The sequence below is a fragment of the Anser brachyrhynchus genome (assembly GCF_964034855.1).
Source record: "Anser brachyrhynchus genome assembly, chromosome: 3".
Lineage (NCBI taxonomy): Eukaryota > Metazoa > Chordata > Aves > Anseriformes > Anatidae > Anser > Anser brachyrhynchus.
In genome coordinates this window covers 87,363,744-87,376,950 of record NC_137696.1, presented here as the reverse complement: position 1 = coordinate 87,376,950, position 13,207 = coordinate 87,363,744, and the positions used below count along the sequence as shown (strand labels likewise).

Genomic DNA, 13,207 nt, shown 5'->3' with positions numbered 1-13,207 from the left:
AATCTATCTAGCTGTTATCTCTGCCCCTGTGGAGGGAATACTTGGAATGCTTCCTTAGGAAGGAGGATGCTGACGAGCTTTTCTAAAGCAAAGACAGGTCCTGGTTCTCCATAGCAAGGCTGAGGAAACGCACTGATGTTGTTAGCGTTGTAATTGTCCTCCTATTACTATACCGGTATAACTCCTTCTGTGGACGCTCTTCTTAGGAATAATGATGGCTGTTTTTCCATTCATTTAATTCTTAATTTCCATTGCATTTCCCTTAGCAGATAAGTTTCCCTATGGTCGTGCAATAGTCTTAAGTATTCTTACCAAAGTGTTTCTCCCAGGAAGGCTGAGGCGAAGCTGTTCTTACAAACTTTGAATTAAGCAAACCTTGCATGTCTCCCAGTGTGTGTATGAGGCACTTGCTCAGGCCAAGAGCCCTTTGAGCCCACACAGGGCTGACACAGCAACTTCTGCCATAATCTGTTTGCTGAGAAGTGCCTGTGTTTGGGTGCAATATCGAAAATGTTGACCTCAATTTTAGAATAACCACCACTTTCCCACTTAGTGTTGGTGCTGTTTTATCTCTGTATAGATCTCTGTATAGATATTCTGCCTTCCCCAGCAGAAAAGATTGGTTTACGCTAACTCATGTGACACTAGATCCTAAAGACCATTCAGCCGCAATTTAAGTCAATTAAGAGTCTGAGAAATCCGGCAAAACTTCATCAAGATAAGCTACTAGAAAGCAAGCTTTTGCCAGCACAAGCAGCACTGTAATTGTAAGCAATTGATTAGAACCATGATTGTCCTAATCAACAGAGCTGCTCGGGCTTTATCTGACCTCTAATTTGTTGAGCTAAACTGAAATAATTCTGATTTAAGTCAAAATAAGAATTCACACGTCCCTTTGCAGCAAATTAAACCCAGCTAAACCAATGTAGCTTTGCATGTAGACAAGCCCTAAGGCAGCAAAATGTCCAACAGCAGTGACAAAGTGTTTGATGGTTGTCAGAGAACATGTGTTTTTACTTTCATTGTGGCAGGAAACACCATAGGGTCAAGGCTGCAAACCACTGTTTATATTGTTCTTTCTTCTACTTACTTATTATATAACCAATTTGCCGTGTCCCATTATGTGCTGCATAGGGTGCCTTTAAAATTAAACCCTGTTATGGGCATATTTTTAAATAACATCCACAAATTTTATGAATACTGGGAATGGGAGAGCTTATTTACAGCCAGTGCTCGTACTAAATTTTATTGGATCCGCACTTCAAGCATGACACCTGCTGAAAGGACAAGTCCAAATGTAGGACAACGTTTTGACCTTTGTGCAGTTCGGAATGGAGTAGCCCTTCCAGTATATTGCTCTGGGACCGTGGTGAAAATTTAGTTGTCTGAGTACTACTCTTTATCTTCCCCTTCCTTCTGCAATTGTTCCACTCCCCCATTGTTTTTAGGTTGCTTTTTTTTTTCCTGTCTTCCTCTCATTCTCTTTAACTTTACCTTGACTCTGCTTCTTCCTTTTCCTTGAGACATTTTATTCATTTCATGCAGGGTCCACATCACAGTGCTTTTCTTTTGTGCTGTCTAACTGTATTCCTCCCACTTCACAGTGTCTTATTTCTCATTAACAGGTTGTTCTCACAAGCAAGTGACCTTCAGTTAGCAGAGCTCTTTTCGAGGCCTTGTTCCATCTCACCCTGGCTGAGGAAAAGTCATCTTGAGCAGTGTCTGTCATTCCGCTCCAATTTGGTCATACATATTGAAGGTTTTTTACTGATGTATCAAGCACTCGCCGTTTGCAGATTGTGTAGATAAAATGCAGAAAAAATTATCTGTCAGGACTTCAGTGAAGTGTTTATGTGGTGCTGAATAAAAAAAAAAAAAATTAGTTAAGAAAATGGGGATTAGTGAAGAAATTGTAAGGCAGGAAAATCAGCTGAAAGAAAAATCGAATGATTTTCTCAATCTGCTTTGCTACACAGTTGCACAGTGCTGGCAAGAGAAAAGGATAAAAAGGAAAAGGAATGAAAGCCAGAGGTCAGTGAAGGTCACCTGTGCATATTTCAGTGCTGACTTACGCTGGTAAAATGTACCAAAAATTACAGCCTAAACTTGCAAAACGGAATGACCTTCAATAGGACAATGTGTTTCTCAGATTTAAGGTATTAAGGTATTTCTAGCAGAAAGTATCTTTGCCAACATGAGAGGCATTGAAAACACATTTCAGTTGAAATACTGTGTATAATTCCACTCATACACATTCAGGAAAGATTAATTAAAACCAGAAGTTCACCAGAAAAAGGTGATTGGGCTGCTTGGGAAAATAGGAGTAGAAAATGTGGTTATTGCAAGAAATTAAAGGATTATGGCATGTTTAGCCCAAATAACTGTTAACATCTTTATTTTTTTTTTCTCTAAAAGTGCAAGGAGCTACATTTTGAAAAATGTTAAGATGTGTTTTATTGATAAGGAATACATTGACACAGGAACTGGCAGTTATCTCAACCAAACTGGAAATAAGAAAAAGAGCTGTAATTGTCAGAGAGGAATGAGATTCCAGAGCACTCTTCCAGTAACAGTAGTATGGGTGAAAATAAAATCAAACCCAAACCTCTAGATGAGGCTTCATGCTTTAAGAAAAGGGTTTCTATGGTGTGGCTGCTTTCAACGACCCAGGCAGCCCTTGCAGTCATTTTGTGATGCAAGGGGGCAACCATGAAGTCACGGTGAAACAGAACTTTTTACTTGCAAGGAGGTGAAACAGCGATAACCCATTTGAGTCGGTTCACATATATTCAGGACAATACATTGAGGCTATAAAAAGAAAATTACTGAACTCACTGGTGTATAAGTGCGAATTCTGATAGCAGACCTGGATATAGAATAATTAGGAAGCAGTGAGTAAAATTTTGCAGCTCTGACTACTGCAATTACCTCTACAATTTCAGGAAGGTATCATCACTGGCAAAAGGTGGAACAATTTTCCATCTGCTGTGAATCATACCATTGAATACCAGGGTAAGGTGGATCGGGAGGGCAGGTGCTGGAAATGTTACTGCAACCTGAAGAACAAATGCATTACATCCACATGTCCTGCACACCCTCACACTCCGCTGTCAATAGTTTCAATAAAAAAAAACAAAACAATGCTTGCATTACCTCTATCTATTATCTTCCTTCCTTTGTCTCCTCCGAAAGAGTCCATATTTTCAAACTTCATGTAAAAGGTTTCCTGACTGATTTTTTTTGAGAAACACTGCACCAAACTGAATTCTGCTTTTATCTTGATCTTCAAACAAACAAACAAAAACAGCTGCCATGGCGTTCAGCAGAAATGAAAACTACAATTTTTCCTACAAAGACTTTTTCCAAAAGACTTGATTACGTCTTTGTAAGACAATTGCTCATCAATGATTATACCGGTAAAGGAGCAGTATGGTATTGCGTATTAACTGGAGAGTAGAATCAAGTCAACTAAAAATACGTTGAACTGGAATGTTGAAACAAATTACAGGCCAAATGTTAATCACATGAGTAATACCGAACGTGTGAACTAAGAGCTGTTGAAGTTAAACACGGTTAGGGTTGTCAATGTCTCAATTGTTGGGGTGGAGCGGAGCCCAGATTCTCCGTGACCTTATGCAGCTGTTTAAGGCTGAGATGTGAAGATCGGGTTTTTCTTCCACGCAAATGTTAGTGAAAAAACTAGCATAAGACACAGGCACAACTGAGACTTATTAACTATTTCCTACTAATTACTTGGACTAGGCACAGAAGTGGTATCTCTTAGAGCATCAACCAAGCTGTAAACTCTGGGGATACTCTTGTTTTTCAGAAGTGGGTTTAACGTTAAGGTTGATAGGCAGCTGTTTAGATATTCCTCAGGTGGAAGGAACCACACAGCTCCTTTACCAGTATAGACACCTTCCATTCTGTTTACTCACAAGACCTACCCCTCTACTTTGGTGTGCACATTGAAGAAACGAGCTCATACTTGTAGTTGCAAACTTGTTGCTTCTTTGGAAATTTTGCATGTAAGCTCTGTGGAAGCCAGTTGAAAATTTTGCTTCTTTAAACTCACTTTTCTACAAAGAACAATGAAGAACCGAGGACTTTAATTAAACCTTGTTTTCCCAGATCATTTACTAAGTGTTCAACTTCTCTTTCAGTATCTTTCAGTCTTCTCCATCCTTCTCTTTTTTTTCACGTAGTATCTGGCTACATTCTGTTCTCAAAAACCTCTGTAGCTGAGCTCCACCCTCCCTGGTTTTACAGGTGGTATACGTGCTGTACGATCTATCTACATCTAATGCTTAACTTTCTTCTTCTCTTCTCATCTATGCACCCCTGCACTTCGATACCTCTGCCCCCCTGCCAGTCCCATGCATTACCCCTCACTGAACGTACATTTTCTGTTCACAAAAGTTTCTTCTTGTTTTGCAAGAAGAAAACCTCTTGTCCCTTCCTTGTCCTTTCTCCACCACCGCAGAGAAAGGTGACATCCTCCCAGCTCCTTGTTCCCTTTTCTCCACCACGTGAGAGCTGCTTTTGGGCTGTGCTTGTTCTTCCACTATTTCCACAACCCTAATTTCTTTTCCCCATCGCAGCAGATAAAGTTTTCACTGCCCTTTTCCCCATTCTCCTCACTGTACAGCAGCACCTCACCACCCTTTCGCCCCTTCTTGGGCTGCTGGTGTTCTCTTCAGTTTCAGGCCTTGCCTTTGTGGTCCTGCATTGTTCTGCCACAGCTTTAATTCAGGGTTTGTGTCTGTGCTTCTGGTCCACCCCAGCTTTCCTCTGATCACTTCCTTCCTTACCTCCTCACGCTTTCCTCTGAGGGATCTCATTCACGCCACTCTTTTTGCTTCAGCCTGGAACAACTGCACTCATCTGGTGAACCAAATCCACTCTGTCCTCATTCAAACCTCCCTATAAAACAAACTTCTGCCATAAAGCCTACCCAGCTCGGATTGCTCTGCTGAAATATATCCCATTCCTCTATAAGAAAAACAAAGCCTGTTTCATAACAAAACAAAAAGAACTGAGCGAGAGGCTGAGTACACGATTAATTTTTGCCAGTTGCTTTCTGCCAAGAGCAACATGCTCGCTCTTATCCCGCTCCTTTGATTGTCCTCCCCTTGTGCCTCGTGTTCGTCCTTTTGTTTCGTTATCAGCTTCTGAGTCCTTCCTGACGGGTCCTGACCAGATCCCGTGCTCGCAGTGGTGTAAAGCGAGGAGGAGTAACGTCACTGCAGCGAGCAGAACTTTGCCATGATTACATTTGTCTCAAAGGAAGGCGAATCACCCCTTTGTTTTAATGTTAGCTAATAAAGACTGCCCGGCTTCATTCCGGCATTCTGGTTTTAATTAATAAGAATTAGCATATACATCTCCATGCGCTCTTTTTTCCCTTTGTGGGCTCGGCCACTTTGAAGAAAACCTCTTTGGCATGCCTTCCTGGTTTTTCTATATCTTGACGTTAAAAAAAAAAAACAACCCTGAAAACCGAAGTAGCATAAAACTCCCACGCACACAGCAGGATTAGCTGCTCCGGTGCCGGGGAGCCCTGGGAGAAGCTCTCCCCGCCTGCCGAGAGGAGCTGCTGGGGAGGCATCCAATTCCCAGCCCTCCGTCCCTTCCCTGGCGTTTGCACAATCCGGCTGCAGCGACTTCCCGGTCCTAATTGGAGCCTCTGGGCATTATTGTGTTATTATTATTTAATAAACAACCACATAAAACACTGGTTGACATTTAAATAAGAGTAAAGAAAGGGAAGCTCTGACTCCTAGGCTCTTTTGTTTTCCTGTTGACTTCGGTGGAAGCCGGTTCTCTCTGCAATACCTGCGCTGGCATGACACACGCTCACCTTTATGGTTTTGGGGAAAGCACTAATGCGGATGAGGGGGCAGACCTACTGCAGCTGTCTGCCCCTGTCGCAACATAAAACATAACCTGGGCATTCCCAAGTAAAATGCATTAACGACTTTTCCTGCCTGAGTTATCCTGAGCGAGTATTCAGCGTCATTTTCTACATTGTTACCCGCAGCATGTAGTTTCTAGTGGTTATCTGAAAGGCACAGCCATCGGGATGCTCTTAGCGGGAATAAATGGAAGGGAGAACTTTGTTTTTGCATTTGATTGTAAGTTTGAGACATTTCAGAATAGGAGTTATCATGACAAAAGAAAACATTCTGTCCTTGAAGTGAACGCAGAGGAGCACAGCTCGTTCAATAAGGTTTTGAAAGAAAACAAAGAGCTGAAGGCCAGAACTGACTCCTTCAGAAACAAGTATAAAACGAGACAGGACTCAAAGTGCTTAAAATACTTCGGTGACAGGCAACAAAGAAATGCCTGTTACCATAATTGCTTGAATTAAGTAAAGAGCCAGGAAATCTTGAGAACTTTTTAAAAAGTAGAGGTTTGATGTGTGGGGAGTGTAAGAACAAAATTCTCTTGGGCCATGGCCGGAGCCCTGAATCAGCAGAACTCTTTTCCTTGAAGAAAGTGAAAAGCAGAGGAGGGTGAGTACATACACCCTTATTATCCTTGCTCATTGTGGATCAAAGAGGTGGAATTCTCAGGGCTGCCAGCTCGCCAATTTCCTGCAGTGAATCTGGTGCAGGTTGGGCTTATTTCTCTCTGTTCGGCAATTTCTCAAATGCTCTAGATGATCAGGTCCTATAATGGACTTCTTATGAGATCTGAATCTTATTTACTAGCTTGTATGTGGTATAAATATTTAAAAAGTATTCAGTAGGAGTGAAGCATTCCTGCCATTTACAAAAAATTATACACATGTATGCTTTAATTCCAGGGAGTTCACCCCTCGTTCTTCCCACCATTTCATTACATGCTTGTTCTCCCTGTGTTATATATTAAAAGCTTCGTGGAGTGGTTCGCTTGCATTTACATATGTGGACGGTAATGATTCTGTGATGTTGCTTGGAACTTCTGCATGAACATGTTATATAAAGTCAGTGTGGGCATGACAAATGTATTGCAGATTTTTCATAGATAAACACAGTCAGTGATTGCAAATATGAATGAGGCTGTGTGCAAGTTTTAATATCTAGGCAGAGCTTTTAAGTGCGTAACACCTGTAACCACAACTGTCAGTGCAAACAGGGAAACTAGTTTTAAGGCATTTGAGTTGATTTAAAAGTGCTGGACTTTGAAATACTTCAGCTGGCGTGGTGCAGATGTGTTCGTCCTCCGGCAGGTATTTAAGTGCATAAACTCTGTTATTAAAGAATACAAACTTTATTAGCAGATGATATACCAGAGACGTTGGGAAAACTGGTATCTGAATAGTGAGACTGCCTTATGAGGTGAGCTGTGGGTTTTAAAGACATGTAAATCTTACTGGGAAATGGATTAAAAAGTGAGGGTTGATGGTCCTAGGGAGTTGAGTGTTAAGCACAGAGAATTTTTTAGGTGCCAAAATGCAAATGTACAGGAGGGGTGGTGGATTTGCATCAGTACCCATGTAGCTGGTAATAGGGTTAGATTAGAAGCAGAGAGCTTTTCTGTGAAAGACACTGCAGGGCTATACAGCATAAGGAGAGAACGGGGCTGTTAGAACATGGACTGTAGTAATCTCCCCCTGAAGGGAGACTGAGTGACTGTTTCTTGTGAGAGTACTGAAACAATAGTAAATTGTTACCAAAAATGTAGAGACATGTCCTGTAAAGTTTTCTGGTGCATTTTATCAAAGTTGTTAATGTTGCAGGAAGAAAAAGGTATGTGACGGTCCAAGACTTTAATCAGCACAAAGGCAAAACAAACCTCTCTCAGCCTTTTCTTTATGCAAGAATACAAACCTTTGCTTGTTTTGTTATTTGTTGAAGGTAAAGTTGGCATGAATTGGCCTGCAGAAAATTTCCTAAATATAGAGTTCAGGTTCAACATGTGAAGGAAATTTATTCTCAGATTGACAGGTGTCCACCTACTCAGTCTAAATAATGCCATATTAAGTGTCTGTTGAACTGCTATAAGAAAAGTTATGTTTTGTAGTGAAAGGAAATGAAATAGTCTTTGTGATTGCATCTCTTTAGAGCTCAGTCCGAGCTGTTATTCATGGAAAATCAAAAGAAGGCCATCTTCAAAATGTCCAGTAGACAAAAGAAGCTGGGCTGGGAGCACCTGTATCTCCTCATTTGACAACCTCGCCTGTTGTTTGCTCCTACAGGGTACCTAGAAACACCAGTAAAAAAAAAAAAGAAAAAAAAAAAGACAATAGTCCCATTGTTTTTTAGAAACTATTTTGTCTGTATAACATTAGGATGATGTCAGAGGTTGATTATTAGTTATGTTGTCCCAATAAGAACAATTAATTTGGGGGCAAAAGGCGGTGAGGACCCTGTCAGACACTGAACAATGTTTTTGGTTTTCATGCACTGAATCATCACTGTTTATAGGCCTCCAACATGTAAATCACCCTGAGGTAATCTGGAAGGGAAGGATATGAATAAGCCAATTAAATTGGCAAAGAGCCTAAGGAACACCCTGTTTAGGGATAAAATCACATGCCTGTCCTAGTGCCAATAGTTTGGGAGAAAGAAATGGAGTTAAAACCTTTGTAATTCATTTCTTTGCACAGAGATATGATTTAGAAGACTTTGGTCTTCTCCTTTTGTATGTGCGAGATCAGGTGACTGAGATAAGGTAGTCAGTAATGTGTTTTGTGCAAGTAACTTTTATTTTGATGACACAAAAGGATGTCATCCAGGTTGCAGAGGGTGTAGGAACTGGTTGCCTCACTTATGGTAATTATTTCTTATTCAGTTTTATGATATGAGCATACAAAGGACTGAATTGCCCTTTACCTTTCTAAGTACTTACCTTTTTTTTTTTTTTTTTCCTTTGGAAAGGGAGGCACTATTTTCCATCCGGAAGCCTTCTTCACCCGACTCAGCAGTAACTAGCATATTTTAAGATGCCTTGTATCTAAGTAACAAAAACAACTGCTCTCTTCCTACCACATGCCAAGCCCATACCTTCGAAGGTGTGAGGTAACGGGGAAAAAAGGCAGAGGTGAAGAAAACTTTTCACTGGAAGTTGTGCAGAGGAAAAAGTATTTGCATTCTTCGTTTACTTTTCACAGTATGAATGGGCAATTGGGTCCTTTTTGTGTTTTTGAGAGGCTTGCTGCACTTGCTGGAAGTCTAGCTAGGTAGTTCTGCCATCCTGCCCAGATCTTTGAACTCAAAGGCCAATTCCAGTCAGGAAAATAGCTGGCTCTCTAGAAGAGACATACCCTGCACGTGCCTCCTCTGTCAGAAAAGCTCAAGCAGAACTCGTGGTAGACATCAGACAATTTACATGGGAGTGGAACATTATGACCTCCCCAGGTGTGGGAGAAGCTGTAATTGGCATTTGTACATTATTAGGCATCCGAGATATAAGTCATAAACACAAATCCATAGGAAATCAGGAGTCACCAAATACGCTTCTCACTCATTTAAGGCACTTTTGGGCCTTAATTCTTCAGACACCATTAAGAGCAGGGGAGATGCAACCTCTTCTCTTGCTTCTCCATCTTCTTTGGACTTCTAGAATTACATTCCTGGTTAAAGGCATGTAACTCCCAGAGAACAAAACCATCCAGAAAGCAACAGAGACATCAGGTCACTAGAGGCACCACCTAACACCCCTCTGGATGCCTTACAAGTAAAAGCACCAGGAGATCCTGAATACAAATGCATGGACTGGCAGAAGACCCAGATAAACATAGCCATTCAGGATGGTTTAGATTCCTTTCACCTAACCCCAGCCATCTGATAGCTCGCCATCTAGCCTCAGCTGGTCTCCACTCCCTGTGGAGACAGAGGCACCTTCCAGGAACAGTTAGCTCCAGCCCAAAATAAGTATAAAATGGGTGTGATGAGCTCTTCTTTTTTTGTCTTCATGCGTTGCGTGCTGAGGAGGCCTCGATGACGATCTGAACTTACTAGACAGCTCGTGTTCAGCGAGGTGAGGCCCACCTGGGCGCTCAGCTCCTTTGGGGCCTGCCCATGCGTTGCTGGCAGTGGAGCAAACTCCCATTACCAGAGCAGGGCTTGAAGTTTTGCACCAGAGGGTTCCTACAAGGGTCCCCTTTGTTTTGAGCTGGAACCGAGTGGATCTGGATGTCCACTCAGCCTCTTGGCTATGTCTCTGGCCCTTACTCATTTTCAGCCATTCAGTGGCACTGCTCAGCGCTGTGGAAAGAAACAGAAATAGCCGCTTTCACTTCTCTGTTGGTGTATGGGCCCTGCACAGAAACAGGAACCAAAGTAAGGTTAAGCAGGGTTTAAAGGAACAAGACAGTGTTCGGTAGAAGAAGGGAGAAGCGCATGAGCTGGCCAAGCCTAGCTGCAGAGCAGTGTCCGTAAACTGTTGGTATGTCCCCAGGGAAACAAGGGACAGGGGAAACGGCAGAAAGCTGGGTGGCACGAAACACAGAGCACACGGTCCAGTCCAAGTCCCTTTGTCTCGACAGACAGCGCTCTAGAATCGCTGTGACCTTACTCCTGCCCTTGTTAGGCTGAAATATGTAGCGCAGCTGTAGGACATAGTTCATCATTTATCAAGGGTAAATACAGTTCTGGATGGGAACGTGGAGGTGAAAAGTGTTCTGCACACAGCGTTCGCTCGCGTGTTGTAACTTGCTGCTCTGAAAAAACAGAACGCTTTGTCTTCTGGTAACGCTGGTGAGTGACTCCTTATCATAACCTTGCAAGAGGTTTCAAGTGCATTCATGAATAGGAAGATGATTAAGATGACACATCAAGGTTTTCTGAGTACTTATTACTATTCAGCAGCATCCTCATGTTTTTCTTAGTTTTCCTTCCAAAACAAGGTGTTTCTAATCGCTGATGTGATTGGTAAACCACATCCTCTCACTCTTGGTGGCCCTGCTCGCTGTGAAACTCAAGCAGAGCAATATGAAAGTGAGTTTAAATGAGGAGCTGTCAGAGCCACAGCAGATAATTTGGCTGAAAGACACTGAGGTGACCTCTGCAAAGGAGGCCTCCCTTGCTCTGAGCAGTCGCTGTGACAAAACCCAAGGCTAAAAATGAAGTGACCTGACTAAAGAGCTTAGGGGGAGAGAGGCTAAATGGGGGATTTAGAAGATACGGTTTGTAGAAGAGATAGAGAAAATAGCTGTGTAGTTGGGGAACAGTTGAAAGTCTTGCTCTGAACGCATCCATAAATCATCATGCCAGGTAGAGTATTTGCTCTTCCCCCAACTGTTTTGCAGGCTGAGAGCCTGCTTTTGCCACAGCTGCTTCTCTTCAAGAGTCCATTAGAGTCCCGAGTCTCGGTTTGGAGCAGGCTGCGTATGAAAGATGTAATGCTTGTCTCTGTCATGCAGCTGGAGAGTTAGGTCTGCAGACTGACTAAAGTGCCTTTTTCGAGGAGAGGACTCATATTAATTACCCTACATCTAAGGAAATCTAATTTCAGAAGCACAAGGACACAGAGGGAAAAAAGGAAGCCTAATTTTTCCAGAGCTGAAGCGATGGTATCAGATGTGTGTCACCTGGAGCGCCTCTGGGCCCTCTGGCCACCGTGCTTGTTAACAGGGGAAAGGAAAATGACTGAGGCTGATGGCTTCAGTGACAGACATCCCTGGAGTGCAGATGATGTCTTTTGCATAGGGCTGAGGGGGCTGCAAGAGACAGTGCAAGGGCTGAAAGGTTTTCCCAGGTGTCTGATTGCTTCTAGGGCTGTAAATGAGTCCTGACCGTACAGATCAGCAGAACAAGTTTCACCATGCTTGCAAAGAGAAGTAGCTCTGGTGGTTTCCTTTTCTTCGAAGTGTTTTACACTTTCTGCAAAGCCGTGTTTGGGGTACATGCATTATAGGCATGCCCAGTTCAGAGGAGGTAGAGTTAAATTTACGTTGTAGCCTTATTTCCTTGATTTGATAGGGCAGAGAGAGAAATTCCAGGAGCCACGCACCTTGAGATTTATTCCAAATTGGTTCCAAAGAGCAAATGAAAAAATAGGTATGCTTCTTGACGTTGCCACCTGTGGCACAAAGCCCTTCCCATCTGCTTTTCCAGCTCGTCCCCCTTAGCTCTGTAGCCCCAAGGACCCAGTTAACACCTGCTCCTTGCTATCTGGTGCCCTCTGGTGCTGCAAATACCTGTCCAAGCTGATCCCATCACACCCTTGTGCAGGTGTGGGGACCAGCAGGTACCCCAGCGGGGGATTCGTGAACTGCTATCTGCTTTTTCCCCATTGCAGCCTGGTTGTGGCACGGGCCCTCAAGTATGAGACAGTGCAGGTGGGACTGGAGCTGGGAGGTAGGAAAAGCTAGTCCTGTTCCAGTCAGCCATGGGAGAAAGTGCGAACTGGACAGGCTTGCCCCCCACCTCCACCCCCATCCAAGTGCCTCTCCCTTGCTGTACTCTCTCCCCTTCCCTAGCTTTAGCCCTCTAGCTCCTTTCCCCTCTTCTACCACCCGTTCCCTCTTTATAGTTGCCTGATCTCACTTCAGAAAGCCTCATCCTTTCTTCCTCCTCCAAGACACACCTCCTCTTCCCCTCAGATGCTATTCCCAACACATGCAGTCTCTGACCCCGCTCCAAACACCTCCTGGCTCAGGAATGCTTGGACCTTACACGTGCTCAGATCCATTGTTCAGAAAACAGGATTACAGTATCTTTACTGTCCTTCATCTCCCCTCTAATTAATCAATGCTAATTGATTGATTGATGGTGGCTTTCTGGCACAACAATCTCCCAGGTCCGAAAAGCAGCCACATGCCTATCATTCTCACGTATCTGCCCCGAGCATATGGAACGTATTAACCTCCCAAAATTAGTTAGAGCCTCTTCTAAATTAGTTTGTAGGAGCTGGCAGGGCTCGTCTCTCTGAACTAAAAGAAAGCTGATGACAGAGGCAGATAGCAACGACAGGCTCACAGGTCATTCTCTCAGTCTTGGTCCAAGTAGACTTCACCCTTGCAGGGAAGGAGTGGATCACATCATGCCTTCAGGGTGCACTCTCTGATTTGCAGACACTCGTGTGTCCCCAGCTTCTGCATGAAGCCCCAAGTCACTGAGCCCTTCTCTCCTGCTCCAGCACTCATCTCAGATTCCTCAGCCTTCCCTCGTTAGGCTTTTTTGGGACAGCCTCACTACTGGGATTTCAGAGTAGCAATCAGATGACTGCTCCCATGCTGTTGGTGCAGTTGGGAGTAGCCACGGTAAGGAAGGGCCAT

At 43.3% G+C, this 13,207-nt stretch overlaps 1 long non-coding RNA gene across 5 annotated transcripts in view; it reads left to right on the top strand.

The window, feature by feature from the left end:
- Positions 1–5,641: 5,641 nt before the first annotated feature.
- The window catches only part of LOC308191731, a 45,387-nt gene continuing 37,821 nt past the window's right edge, over positions 5,642–13,207 (top strand). Inside the window, exon 1 of one of the 5 annotated variants that reach the window (XR_013948236.1) lies at positions 5,642–6,515. This is a non-coding gene — a long non-coding RNA (uncharacterized lncRNA). The remainder of the gene's footprint in view (positions 6,516–13,207) is intronic. The other 4 variants (XR_013948235.1, XR_013948237.1, XR_013948238.1 and 1 more) reach the window with 4 other exon arrangements.